Source organism: Columba livia, chromosome 8 (assembly GCF_036013475.1).
Source record: "Columba livia isolate bColLiv1 breed racing homer chromosome 8, bColLiv1.pat.W.v2, whole genome shotgun sequence".
In the NCBI taxonomy this organism is placed as follows: Eukaryota; Metazoa; Chordata; class Aves; order Columbiformes; family Columbidae; genus Columba; species Columba livia.
The window spans coordinates 3435974-3461037 of record NC_088609.1 but is presented as its reverse complement, the minus strand read 5'-3'; the positions used below and the strand labels follow the sequence as shown (position 1 = coordinate 3461037).

The 25064-nt window shown below is 43.3% G+C and overlaps 1 protein-coding gene across 12 annotated transcripts in view; it reads left to right on the top strand.

Annotated features, from left to right (window-relative positions):
• MAST2 (microtubule associated serine/threonine kinase 2) overlaps window positions 1-25064 on the top strand; it is a 218166-nt gene that overhangs the window by 89104 nt on the left and 103998 nt on the right. The gene's annotated exons all lie outside the window — the stretch shown is intronic.

Sequence of the window (25064 nt, the reverse complement as noted above, 5' to 3'; positions counted from 1 at the left end):
GTACCATTGGGACTGATAAAAATGAAATACTAAAGAAAAACTATGTCCTTACATATAGCTTTCAGCAGCAGATGCAATAGGTGTAATTTAGTTGTGTGGTGCTGGAAACATAATATTGATTTACCATGAATCAAGAGAAATAGCTTGTACGTGGCCTGGTTGTGTGGATTGCAGCAATCTCGGTGAAGCAGTTACCTGGAAAAGGCACCGTAGGAGAATTCCTGCCTTTTGATAGAGATGGGGAGGCGATTGCTGCCAGGGAAAAACATCCAGTAGTGTGTCTAAATGAGGAGCTGAGAGGTGCTTCATATGCTGTCGCTGGGAATTGCCCATTTTCCATGTGCTTAACTCACACTTTTTACAAAATAACATTTTCTTGAAATCCAGCCCCCACCTAACTTGCATAAAATTGAAGGTGGAGATTGAGTGGAATTGAGAGGGGTTTGGGTAGAACTTTCCTTGCACGTGTACTTGCACATGTATTACTTGCACATGTAACTTCATCTTTTTTTTTTCTATACTCAATTACTGTTACTAATAGTAATCCCATCCAATGGGATGAAGTTCAACAAGGCCAAGTGCTGGGTCCTGCACTTTGGTCACAACAACCCCCTGCAGCGCTCCAGGCTGGACACAGAGTGGCTGGAGAGCAGTCAGACAGAAAGGGACCTGGGGGACTAATGGACAGGAAGCTCAACATGAGCCAACAGTGTGCCCAGGTGGCCAAGAAGGCCAATGGGATCCTGTCCTGGATCCAAACTAGTGTGGTCAGCAGGACAAGGGCAGTGATCCTTCCCCTGTGCTCTGCATTGGTGAGGCCACACCTGGAGTATTGTGTTCAGTTCTGGGCCCCTCAGTTCAGGAAAGAGATTGAAGTGCTGGAGCGGGTCCAGAGAAGAGCAACAAGACTGGGGAAGGGACTGGAACACAAGCCCTATGGGGAGAGGCTGAGCTGGGCTTGTTTAGTCTGGAGAAGAGGTGGCTTAGAGGTGAGCTCAGCACTCTCTAGAACTACCTGAAGGGCAGTTCTAGCCAGGTGGGGATTGGTCTCTTCCCCCAGGCAGTCAGCAACAGGACAAGGGGCCATGGGCTTCAACTCTGCCAGGGGAAATTGAGGCTGGATATTAGAAAGCAATTCTTTGCAGAGAGAGTGGTCAGGCATTGGAATGGCTGCCCAGGGAGGTGCTGGACTCACCGGCCCTGGAGGTTTTTAAACTGAGATTGGACATGGCCCTTAGTGCCATGATCTAGTCAACGGACTGGAGTTGGACCAAGGGTTGGACTCGATGATCTCTGAGGTCTTTTCCAACCAGTCTATTCTGTGATTCTAGAGATTGTGTACCACAAGATAACATTTTTTTTTTCCTGTTGAAAAAAAAAAAATTGAACAAAATAACCTTTGAGATAAAATCGCAATGATTTCAGAGGTTAGACTGGTTACTGCATGGCATGTACATTTCTGCTTTTCTCTTGGTCTTTACTAGGTGAATTACTCGATATAATTCCCATTCCTTGCTTGTGCTTTTTGGCAGGACAATATAATGCTAAAAACCGGTTTGACCGTCTTCACCTTTCAACCAGAAACAAATGTGTTTTCTTATTGTTTAAGAAGGTGCTGTATGGCTTTAATTCATTCATTCCTTAATCTTCAGGTGACCTAGATTCTTCCTGAAGTAAAATGAATTTTAAGTAGCCTTGATATATACACACTGATATTTGAAACAAAACATTCTAGTAGCGGTGTCTTGGGTTCTCAAACTCTGTCTTGGGTCTCTTGATGTGCTGGACACTGATATCAGGTGAAAGCGAATATTCAAAAAACAACTCCTTATTTTTTAATATTTGAATTTACAACAGTTCCTCATTGTAGGCAAATTAAAGCCTTCGGGCAATAGGGCTTTACCTCCCTTTGTTATTCCTCATTGATCCTCAAGCCACAACAAATTCCTCATAGAACACAGAGACCTAACTGGTGTGGTGGGGATTGGGAGTTCAAAGTGGTATCGATTCAGAGATATTAATGAATAAATTGGCTGCTACAACTAGTAATTTGGCAAAATTGCAAATGCCCTTGTGGTCTTTCCTGTTGGCTTTGGGAACTAACCAATGGCTGCTACCAAAAGTGTTACCAAAATGGGAAAAGGTAAACGTAAAAGACCATGAATTGATAAAAGACGCACTTGGTGTAGTCCAAAATAACCTTTCTTTAGCTCTCAGCTGTATTCAGGCACAACTGTGGATGCAATCAGTAGCCTCAGTCATACGAGAAGGTGGAGAAGGCGCCTTCCCTACCGAAATCCGCAAAACTGTTTGGGACAGCGCCACTGAATTGGAGAGAGAACTCCAATCCTGGTGGACTTTGAACTTTACTTATAACCCCAAGACAAACGCATCCGCGACCTTTGTGTTAACCATACACAACGCTTCAATATACATCATTTACCCAATCATTGCGATAGGGTTGGACCACAACAGAACTGTATCCTTCCCAGCATCGAGTATGGGCCCGAAAAGTGCAGATCCCGGTTGTTGTGGAGGGCGGGTGAATCAGAACAGCATCGCAGAAGTGAGCGTGGTGGGTGGCGGGACCGGAGAGGAGCCTTCGCACCCTTGTGTCTTCTGCTTGCTGAAAACTTGGGGGAATTAACAGCATTTCAATATTCTCTGCTTTTCCGTCAGGCAGTCTGCTTGATGAGAGGGCCGCTAAATTAACGGCAGCAGGGTGCATTGTGCAAATGGAACCTGAGCACTTGAGAAGAAAAGTGGTGTTTTAAATGGAACAGTTGCATTTCTTTCTCCGGCTACCCAACTCAGTTTCTCCCCCAGTATTCTTGGTGAAGAATTAGTGCTTCTAAACTCCTGGGAGGCAGATTTGAGAAAGCATTAAAATAATTCCTTTTGGTATTTCAATGCCCCCTGCTCTCCTGAAATTAAAATAAATACAGCAAGATATTTAGCTGTAAAAATAAAAACAGGCCCCCTTTGTATGTGGGCTGGGATTTTGTGTCTTGGAGGGTTTTTATGGAGTTGCTTGATTTGGCTTTTTTATTTTATCAAAATAAGAAACGAACAGTTTGGTTTCGTGAAGCGAAGAGTGGCATCAGTTTGCAGTTGTCTTGAGTGAAACGAGTTGTTAGGACGAGGAAGGATGAGGGACCCAAATGGGTGTGAAAGCCGCAAGTGCTGAGTCAGTTCTAATAGAACTCTCAAAAAAGTGAAATTCCTATTTAATACTTATGCAAGAAGCATGTTTAGGTACCGTATTGTGCTATATAAATACAGGGGGAAAAAACCTATAACTCTTGAAATGAATGGGGATTCTTCCCTAAATGTCAACCATGTCCCACATCCTCTGCCACTTGTGGGCTTGGATGAGTGTCAGTTTTAAAAAAGCAAACTTAGAATATTAGTGTAACAGATAGTGATTGATAGTTGGTGTTATGGCTAGAAATTGGTTTTGCACATAATATTTGGGAACAGTTTCAGCAATGCTTTTACATATCTTGCCACTTTTACCAATCTCTGCTCTCTTAAGTCTTTCAACCGTGCAAACAGACGTATTGAAGACGATATCTTTTGTGGTCAGTTTGAAATAACATTCACTTTGCTGTTAAATAGTTACTTTTTCTCCCTTCCAAATGTTCCGTTTGGGATTTGTGTTGTTGCTGATTTGTGTATTTCCTAAAATGTGACGTGCTACATAGTAGCTGAAAAACCACATAGAAACAGTAAATGAAAAATTATGCAGAGTATAAAAATGTCTGTAAATGTATTTTAAGTTGTAGCAAAGGACTCTGCTGAATTCCCTGAACGTGGTAACGATTTTCCAGACCGGGAGCATCTTCAAGACTTGTACTTGGAGCACATAGACAAGAGAGGTAACTCTGAGGACTGTAAAATACAACAGAGAGCAGCGGGGTAGAGACAAACGTTTGTAGATTCGGAACATGGTGTTGGTTTTTAAAGGTTAAAATTTTAAATCAAATTAAATGGAAATCTCTTTTAATGAAAAATGAGGCATTAGTAATATGAGAATAATGAATGTTGAAATGTTAAACCAAGGACTACTAGGAACAAAAGGACCATCCACCCATCCAGATGTCAAGCAGCTGTTGGGTTCGTAGAAAAAACTATAGAAAGAATAGAAAAATCATATGTGGAAACAAACAAAACGCTACTTTGAAATAATGTCATAAGTTCAGGGATTGCTTTGGAAATACGCTCCTTGTCTTTTATGCTCTAATCAGAGAAGAAAATCGAGCGAAGGGTTAAGTTCTGTTTCTCATCTGAAAATCCATATTTGGCTCTTTAACTGTTTCCACAGACCATCTATTTGTATTATCTTTTACCAGACTTCCAAGAGAAATTATAGACTGAAAGAGTTGGTTTCACATGCATATCATGGAGGAAAGGTCGCAGTGAATGCTGAATCCGATCATACGGATAGACTGTATTTTGAACGTTTCTGGAAGCAAATCTTATTTTGCTGCTTTAATATGTTTGAAGTCCAAATTAATCTTACACCTAGATTAGCATTACTGGGATGTGATAATGGATTAAGTACTGATCTTTCTTGCCCTCTGTTTCATCCGCTTCTTTCTTCTGCAGGAGTGGTAATTGCTTTGGGATGGAAATCTTCAAATAGTATTTCAGTTGATAAAGGTTTGTGCAATATCCATGCAGATATTCTTTTGCATTAAAAAGGATTTTTCTACTATTTATTTTGACACATGTTAAACAGTGTAAGAGATATCAGAATGTGAATCATAATTCCTTAAAGAACTCATGTAGCAGTTATATGAGTAGTCTTGTGGAAATATAAAATCATAACATCAAGATCAGCTCGTGAAAATTTTAAACTAAAAATATGAGTATCAAGTAAGAAATGGAACATTTACCATCGTTAATACACTAATACCACAGGATTGACTATATACAAAGCAGAACTATCGTAGGAGGACAATGTACAGTATTAGTGCAGTAAGTCCAAACATCAGTACTAACATTAGAAGAAAAGTGCTGACGTACTAATGTGAATAAGCTCTCCTGGTTTTGATCCAGGTAAAAAAATCATCTGTGCTCTTCTGGTCTGGGAGATTAAAGAAACAGATGCAATTTTGATGGGAATTTCACCTTAGAACAAACGGAAACAGAAGTCAGCGTTGAACAGCAGATGAATTCACCAGAGCAGGCCAGTGTTAAGAAAGATAGTAAATAGAACGTAAGTAAGGCCGGTGCTGAACTCGGATGGGGCAGCTTGGTGTCCTGTCCTTACCCTGGCCTGGGCTTGCAGGCACTTTGAGAATGAACAGAGAAATAAGGGCTCTCATGCTATTCCTCGAGGACAATCTCAAAACAAAGGGAGAAACTTCATTGCATTGTGTAAGGACAGACAATACGCCGCTGGGATTACGACGGTGCCTGCTGCGTGCGGGAAAGAGATGAGAGCTCCACTGGCTGCAAAGCATTGGGTAAGAACACTTGCTAAACACAATTTGAACTTTCAACAGAGAAAAACATTGCAGAGGACACAAGTGGGGAAAACTGCCAACCAGTTACATAATTTTACAAGAAAATGATTTTTGGATGTGGGACTTCTGATGAACAAGACATAATAACAAGCTAATACTAAAAGAATGGCCAGATATTGTATAGGCTCCCTGTGTCCCCTGGTGATGGACAAAGCAGAACTTTCTCCAAAGTACATAGAGTTTTAATTTTTACAAGTAATACGAGATGCTGATGCATGAACAACACTGCCAGCAGTCAGAGGTAGGAGATCTGAAACAGTCCTTGCTCAGTTTAGAAAGTTGCATCTTCATCTCCAGAACCTGATCAGGAGAGACCTGTCACTCTCCTTTTATTGCCCTGTTAATGGTGGAGATGAACCAACTGATGTATTTCCAAAATCCATATAACAAATACGTGTAATATGAAATTCAATAACCAAGTCAAAATTAAGTATTTTCATTAATATAAAGGTGCTAATTTGTTTTTCAATACTGAAAGCCTTATTGTTTAGAGATGCAAAAACCTGAAATAAGCGCTCATGCTAGTTGCTGGTGGAATGGAGTCAAATGGGAAAACCTTTGGATTCTTGGTAGCTCTTTCTTCTGGAAAAAATCCCCATCCACAGCGTCTTCTTCCCTGGTTTGATTCCTAGTCCTGGGTGCATCCTCCTGTGAAAAGACGAGGTGATTTAGCTTCATCCATCCCAAACGACACGCGTGTGGCTCATGTAGGATTCCAGCAGCACGGGTCCTCTGGAGCCTTCACTGGCTGGAAACGGGGCTGGTGGTCTTGCAGCTCATCTCTCATAAGGTAACGTGTAGTGCAGCGTGCTGACAGAGCGGAGGAAGAGGCCGGGAGGGTTCTTTGTAACTAAAGAGGATTCACCGAAGATGAGCCACAAGCCAAACAAACAAGTGTCCCCACAGAAAATGGCAGTGGCAGCCGTAAAATCAGATAATAAAGCGTTCCGACCATGAATGCAAAAAAGCAGAAGACAATTAATCCCCCCCAGAGAATCAAACTAAACAGGAAACAAAAAGCAAACAAGCTTAGTGCAGAGAAGCACAGGCACAGAGCAGCGGCCATGTTGCCACTAAAAAAAGTCCTGGCGTTAAGCAGATTAGGAAAATTCCTCTTGCGCTAAGCTTTCACAGTTTGCCCGCTATGTATATTGTGGGCTGGTTTTGAATGCCTCCATAAATTGCACATCTAGAAAATGCATTCCAGAAACCTGTGGCTTTTAAGCCTTTTGTTTTCCAAAGAAAGAAGCTGGTTGTAAAAGAAGGTGTTAAAAATAATCCTGCAGTCTGTGCTGCGTCAGTACATTAGGACAAAATTTGCACTTCTGATTTCTTTGAAGTTTGCATACGCACAAATGCAAATGTGTGAGCTTTCCGTTTATCCCAAGAAAGAAGAATGTTTATTCATAGAAATTGTGCGTGTATATGTACAGATATATGGGATAATATAGGTACACTGTCCAGTTGTATCTCTTTAGGAGCACAGAGTATATGGCTACTTCATAATGTGTATTGCTGCTGTTTCAGAAGCGTGGTCTTCCAAAAATCAGAAACTCTTAGTTTACATTTCCACCACATTGACATGCATCCATTCATATCCAGGTTCCAGTATAGGTTGGGGAATGACCTATTAGAGAGCAGCGTAGGGGAAGGGACCTGGGGGTCCTGGGGACAGCAGGGTGACCATGAGCCAGCACTGGGCCCTTGTGGCCAGGAAGCCAATGGTACCTGGGGTGGGTTAGAAGGGGGTGGTCAGTAGGTCAGAGAGGTTCTCCTGCCCCTCTGCTCTGCCCTGGGGAGACCACACCTGGAATATTGTGTCCAGCTGTGGCCCCTCAGTTCCAGCAGGACAGGGAACTGCTGGAGAGAGTCCAGCACAGCCACCAAGATGCTGCAGGGAGTGGAGCATCTCCCGTGTGAGGAAAGGCTGAGGGAGCTGGGGCTCTGGAGCTGGACAAGAGGAGACTGAGGGGGAACTCATTCCTGGGGATCAATATGGAAAGGGGAAGTGTCAGGAGGATGGAGCCAGGCTCTTCTCAGTGACAACCAATGGTAGGACAAGGGGTAATGGGTTCAAACTGGAACACAGGAGATTCCACTTAAATTTGAGAAGAAACTTGTTCCTGGTGAGGGTGGCAGAGCCTGGCCCAGGCTGCCCAGGGGGTTGTGGAGTCTCCTTCTGTGCAGACATTCCAACCCGCCTGGACACCTTCCTGTGTAACCTCATCTGGGTGTTCCTGCTCCATGGGGGGATTGCACTGGATGAGCTTTCCAGGGCCCTTCCAACCCCTGACATGCTGTGATTCTGTGAAACTGTATGCCTCATCTCACATGCTGGCGTTGTCCGTTGTTCTGAGTGGCTTTCCCTCCATGGGAGTTCTCCCTATTTTACTCAATGACTCCAAGAGAGTGTCCTTGCTCTGGTCAAAGAGTTGCAGCTTCTGCTGGAATCACCACTGCCAGCACTTGAGTATTCCTTTTGTTTGGATGAAGGGGAGCTGCTCTGTGCTGAGCTCTGGGCGGCGCGGCCCAAAGCCCGGGCTGGCACGCCGGAGGCCTTTGCAGCCACCTCTCTTCTTCTGGTAGGACGACAAGTTATTTCCTCTCTTCTGACAACTTGTTCCTTAAAGTTGGTGCTTGGATTTCTTTTTCTAGGCTCTACTATATATTACATAGGGTAATGAAGTTTAAGAATAGTAGCTGGCTGACTCGGCTAGGAGTCTGGGATTTGTCTTTGTGAAGACGTGACCAGAACCAGACATGGCATCATAGCTGCTGATGTGTTTCTGATTGAGCTAATGGGATTACAATCATTTCCATATTATGTTCTATCCTGTTCTTGTTGCTGCCTAACAGCTTGTTTGCCTTTTTTCCAGGCTCCAGCTGCACATTCTCTTCAGGGAACCGTTGCGTTTCTCCAGTGCCCTTCTTGAAATCAGCGCTAGTTTGGCTTTACGAGAGCGTATGAGTAGTTAGTTGTGTCTGTATTGATCCTGGTGTTGTGTTGACCACTCACCTAATAAATTTCTCATACTGCCAGGGATTTACAGAAGATCTGCACGTCTGCTCTTGTGCAGTGTCTACTAATGTACCGTATGCTGGAATTAATGGAAAACCGTGAGCTCTCCTATCTAGCGTTTTGCTGTTATAAAATAACCTGCTTCTGATCTTCTCTTTTTTTCTGTAAGAAAAGATGTTTCACACCCCATAAACATCACCCACCCTTCTGTGTGAGTGTATGGGGTGCTGAGGCTATTCGGAGACACAGGAGTGCAAGTAACAGAGTTTCCCAGTTTATACAGTGAGCGGGGGACATCAGAAAGGTTGGTTGTCCTCAGGAGGATGCCTCAAGTCGGCAAAACAACAAAGCGAACATGTTTTGTTTTTAAATACAACAGCAAAAGACGGTTGTTCATCATAATCATCATCATTAGCAGAAACGTAAGATCCAGGAGGAGTTCCTACAGGACTCGTTTGTTTTGGATGGGCGGTGTGGTGATTTTGTGAGGCTTCCTCATGCAGTTACAGGAATGAAATGGGGAAGGAGGTGGTTGAGGGTTTAGTTCCATTTTCGTGGGAGGGGGTGTGATTGTCATTGCTAGAGTAGGTATATTTATCCAAAAAACTCTTCATTTCTCCATGCAAAAAGGCTTAAGTTTAAGCTGGCATTTGTATAACAAAATGATAATTTTAGGAAATGGAACATGAATTTGTTGACACTGACCTTTAAGTTACTTGTGTAGTGAGTGGAGAAAAATGAGATCCTGAGTGCCTTGAATCGCTGTCTAGGGAAACCGTTGTGTCTCCTTCGGCTGTGAAGAGATCTTCGTTCTGTTAGATGTTACCAATCATAGCACATAAGCGCCCCTGTTTGCGTTAATGAAGTTCTAGCTATGCGTGCAAGGACAAACTTTATGGATAAAACTGTACCAACGACATACCCAGATTGTAATACAATAAGGCTCAGCATACGGAATTCTAGGGCATAATAAGACAAAACTAAAGAAGGAAAATGTCAATAGATGGGAAAAATGACATCTTAATTGAGGTTTTGGTTGCACAAAAGGTGAAGTAGGAAGGAACGTAAAGTCTCTAAAGACTTACTTCTAATCACAAAACATCTGTATTACTAAGTTTAAAATATAGTGAACAAGCAAATAGGCTCTTTGGTGTGAGTTAAGTAAAGGATTCTCCCCTAGAGGTTTTATTTCCAATCCGAAAATTCATAGAAACACAAAACCTACAAATATTTGTAGCTACAAATATGCTACAGAGTATCACAAAGTTCTATTTGGAGTTTGGAGAGCGAGTATCAAGCCGCTGTCCTTTCTGCTGCAGAGAAAGGCTTTGCAGTGCCTTAATCCTGGGATGTGTGTGGATAACACTGGAACTTGTTAAAACATTGAGCGTTAACATTGTAGTGATTGATGAATCCTTGTGATCTGTAGATATTTATCAAACCAGGTTCACTTGTTTTCGGTGTTTGTTCAAAAAGTACCGATCTTCCAGTGCTACACGGCGTGTGCCCGTGGGTCATCCCTTCACACCCTTCTGGGTGCATTGGAATCAAAAGTAACTCCAAAAGGATGGTCTGGAGGAGTCGTTTAAAACTCTTTCTAAAGAAGAGAAGAATATCTGAATAATCCTATCAGCTTCCTTAATATTAGTTGCTCTGGGAATTTAAAATTGAACGGTTTATCAGTCTCCTGAGGATGTGAATCTCTAAGTATCTGGTAGGTTCTGCTTTGCTCCGTTGCTCAGTATTGCACGTGGCGGCTGACTGGGACTGTAGGCACGTTCGTTTCCCCTTCCCGTATCTTAATATTATAGGTGTCGTTTTTTCTTTTCTGATTGGCTTCTTGATCCCTTTCTTGCTCCCCACATTTCTCAGGCTCCAGAGTCTTATTCACCTTTGTAGGAATTACCTACACCTCTGAGGGCAAAAGCCTGTTAGGTATGAAGGAAACCACAGATGGAGATTTTCGGAGAGCACAATGAACTTATTTTCCCACTTTTTCCAGTGAAATTGATAGAGATTTGTGCAGGGAGGTCCCTTTATTGTTTTGAAAGTAATATCTTGTTGTCAGTCATTTGCTTTATCAGGTTTATATCCTGTTAATTATCTCTCTGGGACTGAACAGGCAGTGGAATGTTATTTAACTATACTGCAATGAGCAAAACTTGCAGTATTAAGACTGAAAGGAAGGTATAATACTCTTCAGTAGTTATTTTACAAATAATTCTAGTTTGTTTTACAGATTCTGCTTCCTAGAACCCACACCCATTTCAGAGGTCCATCTACATCTGCAGTTAATGTTAAACCTGCGAATATTCAACTAGAATTACTGGGAAAATAAAAATAGTATTTTATTCATCTATGATGTATGTTGCTTTTTTTCCTCTGAAGATACATATATTTTTGCCAAATATCTGATAGTTTTTGTCTCTGTGTGAGCATCTCAGTGTTTTCCTTGGACAAATGTCAAGTTGATGTTTTAATTTGCTTCAAAGGTAAATAATTCTATAAAAATAAATGATAGAAAAAATCATAGTCTAATTCATTATTTAAGAAGATAGAGTGTTAGCTGTGACTTGCTTTTTTTTTTCATCATATAAGTGAGAAAAACCCATTTCAGATGTTAAGTCTAAAACATCACTTGGCATATATGTAAACCTGCAATAGCCCCAGAAGCTGCACTAGGGTTACTTTGGGTTTATGTACCTTATTTAAGTCCCCACATAGTCAGTCATGTGTCATTTGTGGAGTAGATGGTGGTTTTGCTTTCGGATGTTAAAATTCTGAATTCAACAAAGCCCGTCTTAAAAATAAACCCGTAAATCCTGAAAGTTTCGATCCGAAGGGGCATCTTTCCTCTGAATAAACTGAGATGCTTAAAAGGCAGTGGAGGATTTGTTGTGATGTTTTAGCCCCAGGAACAGCATTGAAATGCAAAGCACCATCTTTCCTTTGCTGTGCTTTCAGTCCATGAGAAACAAGATGTTCAAAGAACTTTGGACCTGTTGCTGTCAGAATACACTGGAATTATTTTATCCATTTCTAAACTGTTTTATTGAAATAAAAGATATCTATTATTGCAAATTTAAATTTAGAGAATGAACGAACTTAATTCATTTTTTGTGTATGCAATGGATGGTTTTACAGGATCGCTTTAATTCCGCTAATAACCCTTGGTTCTGGCTGCAGAAGTTGCACTTCTCTGTGAGAACCAGGTGAGCCCCATTGCAACTGGTGGTAACGTTAACGTCTAACTATGGGTTAAAGAAAATAAACCAAGGATTTGGTTTGGTTTCTACATAGGTAGCAGGCTGTTAGTGAAAAGTTAAATCTTGACTTTTTCTTTGCAAGCTATTTAGCTTATTTCTTAAGCGTTTTAACATCTATAACAAATATCCTTTGTATTAAACGTCCTCTGACATACATGGCAAGCACATCAAAATCGTAACTTCTACTTTGAGAAAAGCTGTTGAATTGGGGCTGATAGTGAAGTGGGATAGGCTGAAAAAATGACATCAAAACGTGATGTCGTACCTCATGCTCATGCAGAGCTATACAGCTGCTTTTTAGGTGCTTGCATCACTTTTGTACTTAATTGTTGTGATGTACTAAAAATTTGCCTGTAGGATGGTTTACACTTGAGAAGTTACTTTTTCTTTCCAGTATGTGTAACTTTTTGTGGATTGTGTGAAATGTGTATCGGAGAAATATGGACCTGGATTCTAGTTCTCCTGTAGGACCTTAAGGCCGTTGAGTTAAAACCAACAATGTATGATGGACTTCTTGAGCGCCCAGGAGCTATTGTGAGCTGGGTGATTTAAACATCGGACTGAAGCTGGAGGTGTGAACGGGGTGTTGACTGACAGGAGCTGTTGTGAGATGTGGACAGAGGCAGGAGAAGCCCCTTCCCAAAGCTTTGGAGAAGAGGATTGTTCAATGACAATTTTTGATGAATTTGCAAGTCTCGCATAGACTTCAGAAATTTATTCTATGCCTGTGATTACAGACCTTTTCCTAATGTCCAACCTAAGCCTCCCAGGCACATCCTCCTGCTGTTCCCTCAGGTCCTGTCTCTGGTCACCAGAGAGAAGTCAGGGTTTGTTCTCATTTGAATCATGGAATCCCAGAATGTCAGGGGTTGAAGGGCCCTGGAAAGCTCACCCAGTGCAATCCCCCCATGGAGCAGGAACACCCAGATGAGGTTACACAGGAAGGTGTCCAGGCGGGTTGGAATGTCTGCAGAGAAGGAGACTCCACAACCCCCTGGGCAGCCTGGGCCAGGCTCTGCCACCCTCACCAGGAACAAGTTTCTTCTCAAATTTAAGGGGGAACCTCTTGTGTTCCAGTTTGAACCCATTACCCCTTGTCCTACCATTGGTTGTCACCAGAAGAGCCTGGCTCCATCCTCCTGACACTCCCCCTTTCCATATTGATCCCCATGAATGAGTCCCCCCTCAGTCTCCTCTTGTCCAGCTCCAGAGCCCCAGCTCCCTCAGCCTTTCCTCACACGGGAGATGCTCCACTCCCTTCAGCATTGTTGTTGCCCTTTGTTCAAGTATAGTAGAAGACAGAAGTTTGAGATTGATTAATATCTTTTGTCTTCATATGTTTTCAAGAGACTTCATATTTATAATTTAAAAGCAACAGAAAGAAAATCCTAGCCAGAGCAGGCCCTTGTAATAGAATCAGCTGTTTCTGTCAGTCCATTACAGAGCACACTAATCGCCCATCAGAACTAAAAGTCATTAGGCGCAGTCTGCAGTTTCTCCAGTCTCTGCTTTGGGGGTGAGCGCCTGTGTTTTACTGGTGCTTTAATGGGGGATGAATTTTCCCTTACTCTGAAACAGATCTCTTGGCACAGAGTAAGTCTGAATTACGCAACTGTATTAAATGTAAGGTTGCTCAGAAATAAATCTGTGACAGATGTTTAGATGTATCATATGCTTTTCCATATGAGAAATCTCAGTGATACAAAAGCCCTAGTTCACTTGACATTTGCACAATTTATGATATACCTGCGGGACAAGACTGGAGATGAGGTCAGTGAGTGCCTGTGGTTCCCAGCCCTGCCGTCTTTCATTTTGAAAGTAATAGATGCTGCTTTCCCGAGATACATTCTGCCTCCTCTGCGCCTGGAGATTGTCCTGCATACACCAGTATAAACCTTTCACCACACCCAGTTTGAGCTTTAAGTTAATCTTGGGTCTGGCCTAGCACCGCTTTGCAGTTTCCCGTTTTATATTCCACCTCAGAGCATTGTCGCACGTGAACGTGACAGGCAGCGTTGTTCCCTTTAAAATTAGGGTAAGGTTGGTGGTTGTAACAGCTCTGCCTCATCGAAACTGAAAGGACCGTTTGGTTGCCCCTTTTTTGTTTTCTTTTGTCTTTATGGTTAATTTAAATATTCCTAAGCAGATAAAACACCTCTTAGAAAGGACGTGTGAAAGAGGTGACAGAGACCAGGCTTGAATTCGGTGTTGTTTTTCAGTGACAATGTTGTTTTCCAGAACTAATTATAAAAAAGTCGTTGTCTGAAAGGAGTCACACTAAGTGTGTAACCAGCTTATATTTCCAGGGGATGAATGCCTTGCTATACACATAATACACATGTAAAACTTCTCTGGCTATTTGCTTTTGCTGTAAAAAATATTTATAATGTGGGAATGAAGCAACAGAGCCCTTGCTTTCACCACTTCTGTCAAGGATTTATGGCTCAGCTTGGCTGCAGTTTAGAGCCCGGCAGCCACGAGCGTGATCAGGGACTATTTGCTTCTGAGGGCAAAAAGAGAAGTTAAAATTCTGTTGTCTGCTTACAAAGGAGTAAATGCTGCCCGGCATCTGCTTACTCCATATTTTCACATGGCGCTCAGCGTGTGGATTTCTTCATTAAGCGGATGATCGCTTCTAACCATCCTTTTGCACAAAATCACGGGAGCAGCCTTTGCGCGTCCTGCCTCCCCTGCTTCTATTGGGAAGCCGTGATTTGGGAGGGGTGAGCTGCAGTGCCTCCTGTCAGCTCACGAAGCAATGAAACATTACATCTGCTGCTTCTGTAAATAATGTCCAGTCAGAGCAATGTAATTAACCACTGAACTTAATGGGTGCCTCGTGAGGTTACAGATGCTATCAGTCATAAACTAGATGAAGGAAGGGGAGCTTTATATGCTTGGAATTCCTTTTAGGGCTAATTACTAAATATCTTTAGAATTGATTGCTTATGCTTTCAATTTCTGAGAGTGTTTTCACGTGATCTCTGTGGAACGGCCGTGCTGCAGCTTTAGGGGAGGGTGGGAGGCACCCCCATTGTTGAGGCCTTTTGAGGAACTAATAAGTTTATCTCTTCTCCCAGAGCTCTGCTATTAGGAAACTTGGTCTTATTTCAGGGGTCGCTAAACTATTGCGAGTCTGGTCTGACACACGTTTTCTTTTTGTCTAAATTAGTGGAGAAATACACAATTGTGAAGGTAAAATTCTGTAGCCTAACGTTGACCAAGCAATTGGAGGCATGGGGAGAGCCTCTCAAAACCAGCCACCAGAACCTGATATGTGCCTTTCTGCTTCCAAACCCGTTACACCGGGGAGCTGCTGAGAAACAGAACAAACAGAACCCTTGGGACTGTTGTGAGGTACCTGCTGCTGATATTCACATTTGCTTGGTTGCATTGGAGATTGTCGCTCAACTAATGTATTTCAATATGATTTTTGTGGTAGTCTGTGTTCACAGTATTAACAGTGCACTGAATGGACATGAGCTGGTGAGCAGGTCCAGGAGTTGCCATGGGATGCATCTTTTATATAACTTCTACGTAGGATAAAACAGAAGGATCCCCAAACTCACCAAAAACGATGCTGGGCTTGAATATTCAGTTTTAAATTCAGCATGTTTAAAGGGTTTTATAAATAAAATGGGTGGTCAGGTACCCTTGCTGGCAGCTGTCAATTATTTTAGAAACAGCCTTTTAAGGAGCAGATGTGTGTGTATAGTGGAAATGACAACTGACTTAATCATAGATTAATATTAGTAGGAGCCAACAAGGGCGAGAATGCAACTGGATTTGTTTATTTGTAATTCTCTTGGCATTTTTAGCAGCTGTGGCTGTTTCCTTGTGGTCGCTGCATGCCCAGTCTTGAAGGAATTTTTGGTGCAAGTCAAGACAGTGATTTTGAGGGCAGTTTCTAACAATAGCGTCACAGCTGCGCTGCGGGACGTCTCTCGGGTGACACTTCTCTGCATTTCCCCAAATTTTGTACAGTGTGACCTTTCGACTTAAGTTTCTGAAGCTGGTGCAGTCTGGCAGAATGAAAGGGCATTTTGAACAGTTGCTCCTGTTATTTTGCAGGAGCATTCAGCGCTGGGCAGGCGGTTTCACACGTAGGGTAGATCAGTAATCTGCTTTATGGCCTTGTACAACTAGAATTAAGTAATGAGGAAGATAAATGAGCTGTCTGAGCTGTCTAAGCTGTGCGCTTTATTCCTCTCAATATGCCCTCTCCCTTAGGCTAATTTGTGCAAAAATATAAAAGGAAGATTTGGAGCATTTATTAGGGGTGTTATTTCTCAGGCTTTAAAACATAACTTGCCTTTTGTTTAGAACTCCATGCATCTCGCTCTTCATTTCATTGATCCACACGCACATTTTGGGGAGCTATTATTGTTTATTTCAGGGAATAAGTTATAATAATGGTCTTCTGAAGCGACTGCTGTTGCAGTTTATGGATTATCTGTGTTACAAGAGAAAATTCACCTTCTTTCTTCTGCTCTGCTGTTTCTTTCAATGCTTCCACCCCACATCTAGAACTCTGGGTTGCAAAGTTCAAGCTGTAATATTTAAATTTACTTTTTCCCGCAAATCACAGTATCACAGTATGTTGGGGATTGGAAGGGACCTGGAAAGCTCACCCAGTGCAATCCCCCCATGGAGCAGGAACACCCAGATGAGGTTACACAGGAAGGTGTCCAGGCGGGTTGGAATGTCTGCACAGAAGGAGACTCCACAACCCCATGGGCAGCCTGGGCCAGGCTCTGCCACCCTCACCAGGAACAAGTTTCTTCTCAAATTTAAGGGGAACCTCTTGTGTTCCAGTTTGAACCCATTACCCCTTGTCCTACCACTGGCTGTCACAGAGAAGAGCCTGGCTCTATCCTCCTGACACTCACACTTTCCATATTGATCCCCAGGAATGAGTCCCCCCTCAGTCTCCTCCAGCTCCAGAGCCCCAGCTCCCTCAGCCTTTCCTCACACGGGAGATGCTCCACTCCCTTCAGCATCTTGGTGGCTGCGCTGGACTCTCTCCAGCAGTTCCCTGTCCTGCTGGAACTGAGGGGCCACAACTGGACACAATATTCCAGGTGTGGTCTCCCCAGGGCAGAGCAGAGGGGCAGGAGAACCTCTCTGACCTACTGACCACCCCCTTCTAACCCACCCCAGGTACCATTGGCTTCCTGGCCACGAGGGCCCAGTGCTGGCTCATGGAATGACATCTTCAAAACATAATCTTTCATGTGCTATGTATCCTATGAAAATAAGTTGGGCAAGTGTATTTGAAGAGGGCTGTTGCTACAGATTTTTTTAGCCTTGAGAAAAACAAGGGAGTTGATAGTATATTAGTTTTCTGGCATGTAAGGATTGAGCAGCCATTGCTGTACCTGCTGTTCTTGATGTGTCCGGGGTTCTGAGAGGTTCTCTTTAATTTTCAGAAGCCATTCGCTGTTTAACCTCAGCTGAAAAGCTTGGGATTGAATATGAAACCAGCTCTTTACTATGAAAAGAAAGAGACTGCTGCCTGACTGATAGCATGAAATTAGAGTGACCCCACGCTCTTAGTCCCAAATAACAGAGATAAGAATGAATCCAATAAGAATGAGACTCAGAGCATTGCAAGTCACTCATTGCGCCGGGGCTGGGTCATTCCTGGGCTTGGGCAACTCCCTTCACCCTCCCGGGAACGTAGTTTGCAGGCGCCGTCGTTATTGTCATTGTCATTGTCATTGTCATCAGCCAGGACGTGTGGTTTTGGTGGGGTTTGTTACCACAAGTGGGTTCAGTCTGGCTCATGGTGCACTGCGTCAGGTTGTATTTTGGGCTTGAAAACATGATGTAATGTACAAAATAGGGAGTAGACGCTTCAGCCTACTAAAATATAGATGACATGGGAGCGGGCACTGAAAATATTCTGAGGAAAGTGGGAACTCTTGTCTGTTTTGAGATGTGTTCTGAAATTATTTTAGGTCGAGTAACCAATACCCTTAATCTTACGAAAGCGCTGAGGTTAAGTGATATGCCAGGTTAGCGGGCAGCTTTTGGAGCCGTATATTCTGGACAGGTTAATGCACAGATGTGACCTGGGTCATTAGCTTTGCTTAGGAAGAAGGAACTTCATGTTGCCCAGGCAGGAGGGCTAGTGGGAGGGAAAATCAGCTGCTGTGTTTGGCAATTGTGCTTAACATTTAAAGGCCTTTTAGCTTTATTTTCTTCTGCAGTAACTATCATTTGAAATAAACCCAAAGACTTTTTGTTTTCTGACTAGAAGGGTTTTCTAAGCTGTGGAGAAGCAAGCGATTGAAAGATGCTGAAGACATTAAGTGCATCATTGGCCGATTTGTGCCCCACAGGTTTGAAGACTGATATGAACTGATTATTTGGAGAAGCAGACGCCTGTTAGCTTATGAGCTGTGCGGTTGTGCATTGGTTATTTTTGTGTTTTGCTTTGTTTTCTCTCTCCCATTTGATTTTATATGTTAACATACCCTGCAAATGACACTTGTATTGACATGTAACTTCTGTAGAGGTAGAGAACAAATTCAAATAATACATTTAATTTACTTTGAACTTGTAGTATGTTTAGGGTGACGCTGCCTGGGCAGATACACCCTTAACTATTGTAGTGCCACACATTGTCCTGACGGCTCTGGCAAGCTGGCCCCATGGAGGTGACATTTCTGGGCAGCTCGGGGGGCACTGGGAAGATGTGCTGGGATTAAGCCATCCATGGCAATCCAGGATTTGTGTGATCGCAGGCAGAAATTCGGTACAGCGTGGAGAAGGGGCTGGGAATTAATATCCGTATCTGCTCAATATTTGGAATGATGCTGGCTGGAGCTTGGCTCTTCATTTTCTGTATTTTAAGCATCTCTGTAGCTAAGCAGATGATCTAACAGTGTGATCCTAAATTTAGTCTCTAGAAAGTCAGTAAATTATAGAAAATATCTGCAGCATATTCCATAGGTTAGTCTGACATTCAACACAGATACACTTTTAGTGTTGCTGTTTAAAATTTGTTGCTGATGAGTCTGGAAAACAAGTTCAGATGTGATTGTTTCTAAGAGGGAGAAATTGAGAAGTGCTATTTTTAATCACCATTTGCAACGATACGGTGGGAAGAAGGAAATTATTCTTCTTGACAGATTCTGATAGGTGAAAGAGAAGCTTAATGTGGGGTGTGTTTTTTAATCACTATGAAAAATTCCTTCCTGTTAATCTGATGGATGGATTACGGTTTGTCCTTGCATGGCCAGGTTGTATTTTCCATCAGAACTGGAGATTCCAACCCTCATTATAGCATTTTTGTAATGCAAATGGTTACGTATGGGAAGAGATTTAATTAATCCCCTGCTGGTTGGTTGTATCCCCCAAAGCAAACATAGCAAAGGAAAGAAAATGAAAACATGAGTGCATGGTGCCAGGTCAATGAGTGTCAGTAGAATTTCATCATCTGTGAAATATTAACTTATTAACTAAAATATATTTGCTGTTATAGCTGTAAAAATATTTGTCTGTTGTCCCAAGCGGTATGGTATGGAGCTGCCTCGCCAGCAAGCCAAGGTCAGCGGCAGGCTCAGAATCGGATTGTCTGCGCTGGCAAAGGTGCGGAGCATCCTGAGCGTAGCGATGGTTCTCGGTTCGGTTTGGAAGCACTCGGGCTAAGCTCCAGCACCGGCTTTGCCTGCGGGGCCGTGCCATACGCGCAGCTTCCTGTTCAAGGACACGTTACAAGACTGAGAGAAAGTGACAGTTTTGAGTGATGGGCTCCTGATTTCTTCACACTTTGACAATGTAACATATCTGTTTAAAAGATACGGCTTGTCTTATAGGTCAGCGAACAAGTAGATTTCCAGATGTGATTTCCATTTCGTGTTGTGTGCATATATGCATATGCTGGTGAATGGGGCTGCATCCAGCTGGCGGCCAGTCACTAGTGGTGTCCCCAGGGGTCAGTGTTGGGTCCAGTCCTGTTTAACATCTTCATTGATGATTTAGATGAGGGGATTGAGACCATCATCAGCAAATTTGCTGATGACACCAAGTTGGGAGGGAGTGTCGACCTGCTGGAAGGCAGGAGGGCTCTGCAGAGGGATCTGGATAGACGGGAAAAATGGGCTGATTCCAATGGGATGAAGTTCATTAAGGCCAAGTGCTGGGTACTGCACTTTGGTCACAACAACCCCCTGCAGCGCTCCAGGCTGGGCACAGAGTGGCTGGAGAGCAGTCAGGCAGAAAGGGACCTGGGGGACTAATGGACAGGAAGCTCAACATGAGCCAACAGTGTGCCCAGGTGGCCAAGAAGGCCAACGGTATCCTGTCCTGTATCCAAACCAGCGTGGTCAGCAGGACAAGGGCAGTGATCCTTCCCCTGTACTCTGCATTGGGGAGGCCACACCTGGAGTATTGTGTTCAGTTCTGGGCCCCTCAGTTCAGGAAAGAGATTGAAGTGCTGGAGCGGGTCCAGAGAAGAGCAACAAGACTGGGGAAGGGACTTGAACACAAGACCCATGGGGAGAGGCTGAGGGAGCTGGGCTTGTTTAGTCTGGAGAAGAGGAGGCTTAGAGGTGAGCTCAGCACTCTCTAGAACTACCTGAAGGGAAGTTCTAGCCAGGTGGGGATTGGTCTCTTCTCCCAGGCATCAGCAATAGGACAAGGGGGCATGGGCTTAAACTCTGCCAGGGGAAATTGAGGCTGGAGATTAGAAAGCAATTCTGTGCAGAGAGAGTGGTCAGGCATTGGAATGGCTGCCCAGGGAGGTGCTGGACTCACCGGCCCTGGAGGTTTTTAAACTGAGATTGGACATGGCACTTAGTGCCATGATCTAGTAAACGGACTGGAGTTGGACCAAGGGCTGGACTTGATGATCTCTGAGGGCTTTTCCAACCCAGTTGATTCTGTGATTCTGTGATATCCATATGCAAGAAGCCAGCGCTCCTGCTCCCTAGAAACATTTCTGTTTTCAGGCAGTTTCTGTGTACAAGAGATCACAATGGAATAAATGTCCAGTACCTATGCACTAAATATATTATGTAAACAGAGAAGTGATGCTTAAAATGGACAATATATTTCCTCTTTTATCTTCCATGCTGCCCCAAACGTGGTAGGGCCTGAGAGGACCCAATCCTATAGTGAAACCTGTAGTGTGTGTTACAGTGTCCAACTGATTTTATATCTGCCTGATCTGAAATAATAAGAGGAAACAAATATAAGAAACTTTTGGAAGGAAGCTATTCAAACCAGATTTTTTCTGGTTTCCACAATGCTCATTTTCTTCCCCAAGATTCATTTTCAACCAGTTTTCTCAAAATCTGCTGCTGCTTTTGGCATGTAGAGATCAAGTTGCATGTTTAACAATTATGCCTTGAAATATGGAACTGATACCAAAAAATAACTTTCAGAACAGTGTGTTCCCGTCATTTGGGTACCACAGGTTTTAATACACTTCTTATTTTTTAGGATCTGTGAAGGTAGTTTTTTGTTTCCGACTCGCCAAGTTCTGTGTGAATAACGTGCAACAAGCTTTTAAGATGTTGTTTATCACTTCATGTAAGTCAAATACAGATATAAGCCTCTATTTTGAGGGTTATACTGTTGACCTAGAGAGCAGGTGGCAGGGAGGCTGGCTGAAGTAATAATGGTCATATATATATATATGCCTGTGTGTGTGTATATATATATATATACACACATACACACACATGTACTGGCAGCACAAGTGCTCAGGGAGGCAGATGAGCTGTCAGAAGAGACAGTTTGAAGTCTTCAATGTTCATGTGTCGTTCTCATCAGAGGAATGGTCTTAATTGAAAAACCTCTTTTAGGATAAACTAACATATTCACTTAAAGGATTCTAGCTGCACCCTGTAAATAGCGTTTCAGACCAAGTAGTCTCAGCTCAGCACTCTTTTATTAGTCATCTTACCTCTTAAAATGTGAATTATTTTCTCAGCATCCGTGGACATGTAATGCCAAACTGCTTTGTGGAGTGGGTGGAAACCGGTCAGATCACACCACCTTCTTCATCATTTACTATCTATAGTAAAACAGTTAATCTGTACTATAAGACTGATTCTGAGTAGAGTTTCATCTTTACTATGGTACTAATAAAATGCTGTTAGACTTTTATATTTGGCATAATCATTTAATCAGTGATTTTGTAGCACTACTTCATGTGTTAGAAACTGCAAGGTCGTTTTTAGATGTGAACTCCCAGTTGGCCTCACCGCAGACATGGAAGCGTTCGGCCCTTTCGAGACCCAGCTGGGTCTCCACCCCATGGGGGTGTCCCCATCTCTGCCCACCCCATGGGGGTGTCCCCATCTCTGCTGGGCATTTCCCTGTCTGCTCTAGCCCTGGAGATCCACGGCGTTCTCCTGACAGTGGACATCCTCAAATAGAATCATAGGATTGTTTTGGTTGGAACAGACCCCCAGGATCATCGAGTCCAACCATAACCCAACTCTGGCACTAAACCACATCCCTAAAAACCTTGTCTAAATGCCTTTTAAACCCCTCCAGGGATGGTGACTCCACCACTGCCCTGGGCAGCCTGTTCCAATGCCTGACAACCCTTTCCATGAAGAATTTTTTCCTAATATCCAATCTGAACTCCCCTGGTGCAACTTGAGGCCATTTCCTCTTGTCCTATCACTTGCTGCTTGGGAGAAGAGACCAACCCCCTCCATGCTCCAACCTCCTTTCAGGCAGTTGCAGACAGTGATAAGGTCTCTCCTCAGCCTCCTTTTCTGCAGGATAAACAGCCCCAGTTCCCTCGGTCACTCCCCATCACACTTGTGCTCCAGACCCCTCACCAGCTTTGTTGCCCTTCTCTGTGCTTTCTCCTCAATGTCCTTCTTATGATGAGGGGCGCAAAACATAACTGCCCTAAACCAGGTCATCGGTTCTGCGCGCAGGCTGCTCCCTTCTTGCCTCCATCTCCAGGCATTTTCTCTCTTTCTTCCTCCCTGGGATGCAACTCTTTAGACACCAGCTCACTGGTGATTCGGGAAAAGCAAAGCTCATGATTGTGCTGCTCATAGTCACGTAACATCCAGCCTGGATGCTTTAGTGCTGGCTCCGCTGTTCACGGGCTGGTTGGAGGACTGTAAGAAGTGCTTGAGTCCAGCTGCTTGGGGTTGTGAAGGGGAATTTAAGACCAGCACGAAATGAGGCAGAGTGGAACAACAGGTATAAAAATTGATTGTTGTGATTGCGCTTTGTTGCCAAGACCACAGGGGTATTAAATTTGAGCTACTGCCTATTGATTCCACAGTTGCACTGCATTTGTCAAGGTGGAGGTGCTGAGTGAAACAATTGCTACATGGAGAGAATAATATTTCAGTTGCATTGAGATGTCATGTGCTGGTACTGTTTTCCTTCCTTATTTGGGAACTCAGTTGATCGCAGATTTCAAAGGATGATCTCGGGAACAAAGCCCACGTTGGTCCTTGTTTTAAACTTGAATGTGTTTAATCCTGAGTTATAGGAAGCATTAAAGGTAATTTTGTGTGAGTAAAACAAGCGTACAGTAAAGGAAAAGGCTTGTCCGCTGCCGTACGGGACCGCGATTCCCGCGGTGTGTCTGTGGATCACAACCGGCAGGGCTGCGCTGCTGCAGGGGAACCTTCTCTCCTTCCCTAAGTGGCTTCTCAGCCCTAATGACTAGAGCAGAGCTTGTCAATGGGAACCCTAAGGCTCAAAAAGTACAAGGTAGATAAAGAGATGTAAAGGTTGCTGCTTCTCCTTCTCCGCCAGTACCATGAAATTCGAGAGCTTTATTCACTCATTCTGAACATTTCTGGGGCCAGCTGTTGGAATAAATGGAAATGCTCCATTTGAATAGGAAAAACACCCTCTGCTAAGCACCTTTGGTACATCAGATCGTCTTCAAAGAAGAGAAATTAAATACATCTGCTCCTATGCTGTAAGAAATACATATGCATATGTAATACACTATATACACAAACAGAATAATATATAATAACTGTATCTTACCTATTTATCCATTTGCAGTGGCAAAAGGCTGTCATTGCTATGTAGACTTAACGTTTGGAAACTAATTATTGCTAACAAATGAGAGTGGCAGAAGTACCTTTTTAGAATATAAACCACACAACCTGTTATAGATGCTAATGATTTATTATCTTACATACTTGAAATGTTTTGATTAGGTCTTGACAAGTTTGTCTGATGACAGGAATGTATTTCTTGATGCTGTGAGCTGTCAGCCCTGTGATAATTCACGCATGAGACTTGTTAAACTGGGATGAAGTTTTGAATTGTAGAGAACTCAGACTTAAAACCAACAAACCAAAAACAAGCAAAAAACCCCTTAAATCTTAAATATGTTGTTATTTTTTTCAAGTGCTTGTAGCTGTAATTTTTGGTATTTTTGATAAGTAATGTCCAATGTATTACTTAACAGACCAGTCATTGACAGCTTGTCAATAACAGCGTTAATCATTTAATCAGCACGTACACCAGAACTAAATACAGAAAAGAGGTTACCAGATTTTATGGATTTCTTGTTTTTTTTTCTCTTGACTTTTTTCAACGTTCAGTGAAAACACTGACTTTATTTTTATTGTTCTTTTTTTCTCTCTTAATGGGAATGAAACATAGAGCGGGTAGATCCCTATTCTGACAGTCACAAACGGGAATGGGCTGGACTCCCGGGGGGCGTGGCCTCAGCAGTGGGGGGCGGGACTGGGGGCGGAGCCTCGGCGGGGGGGGCGGGGCCGTAGAGGCGTGCGGGAGCAGGCTGCCACCTGGCGGCGGCCCGCGGCAGCGCAGGCCCGGCGGCCCCGCTGTGCGGGGGGGACATTGCGGGACAGAGCGCGGTGACCGGGCGTGGCGCTGCGTCCGCCGTGTCGGTGCCTGCGGATGCGCACGGTCCGTTTCTTTCAATGAAAATCTGCGCCTTCCCGGCCTTGCTTTGCTTTTGCTGCTTGGGTGTGAAATGTTGTGTTTGAGTGGGAGTTGTTTCATTGATCTTTTTTTGTGATGTTGTATATAGCACAAATAATGTGTATATAAAAAAAACCAAACCCAAACAACAAAACACAAAACCCACAAAAAAACAACCCCAAACAAAAAGAAAACCAAGCCAAAGCCATTCTGTTGCATTAATTTTTCCCGGTGATGAGAATGCGGGAACACACATGCAGCAGACGCTGGCCATATCGTGTGCCACCCTGCCGGAAGTGCTTCGGATATGGTGCTGGCGAGGTGTGTGGGACAGAATTAATCACTGCC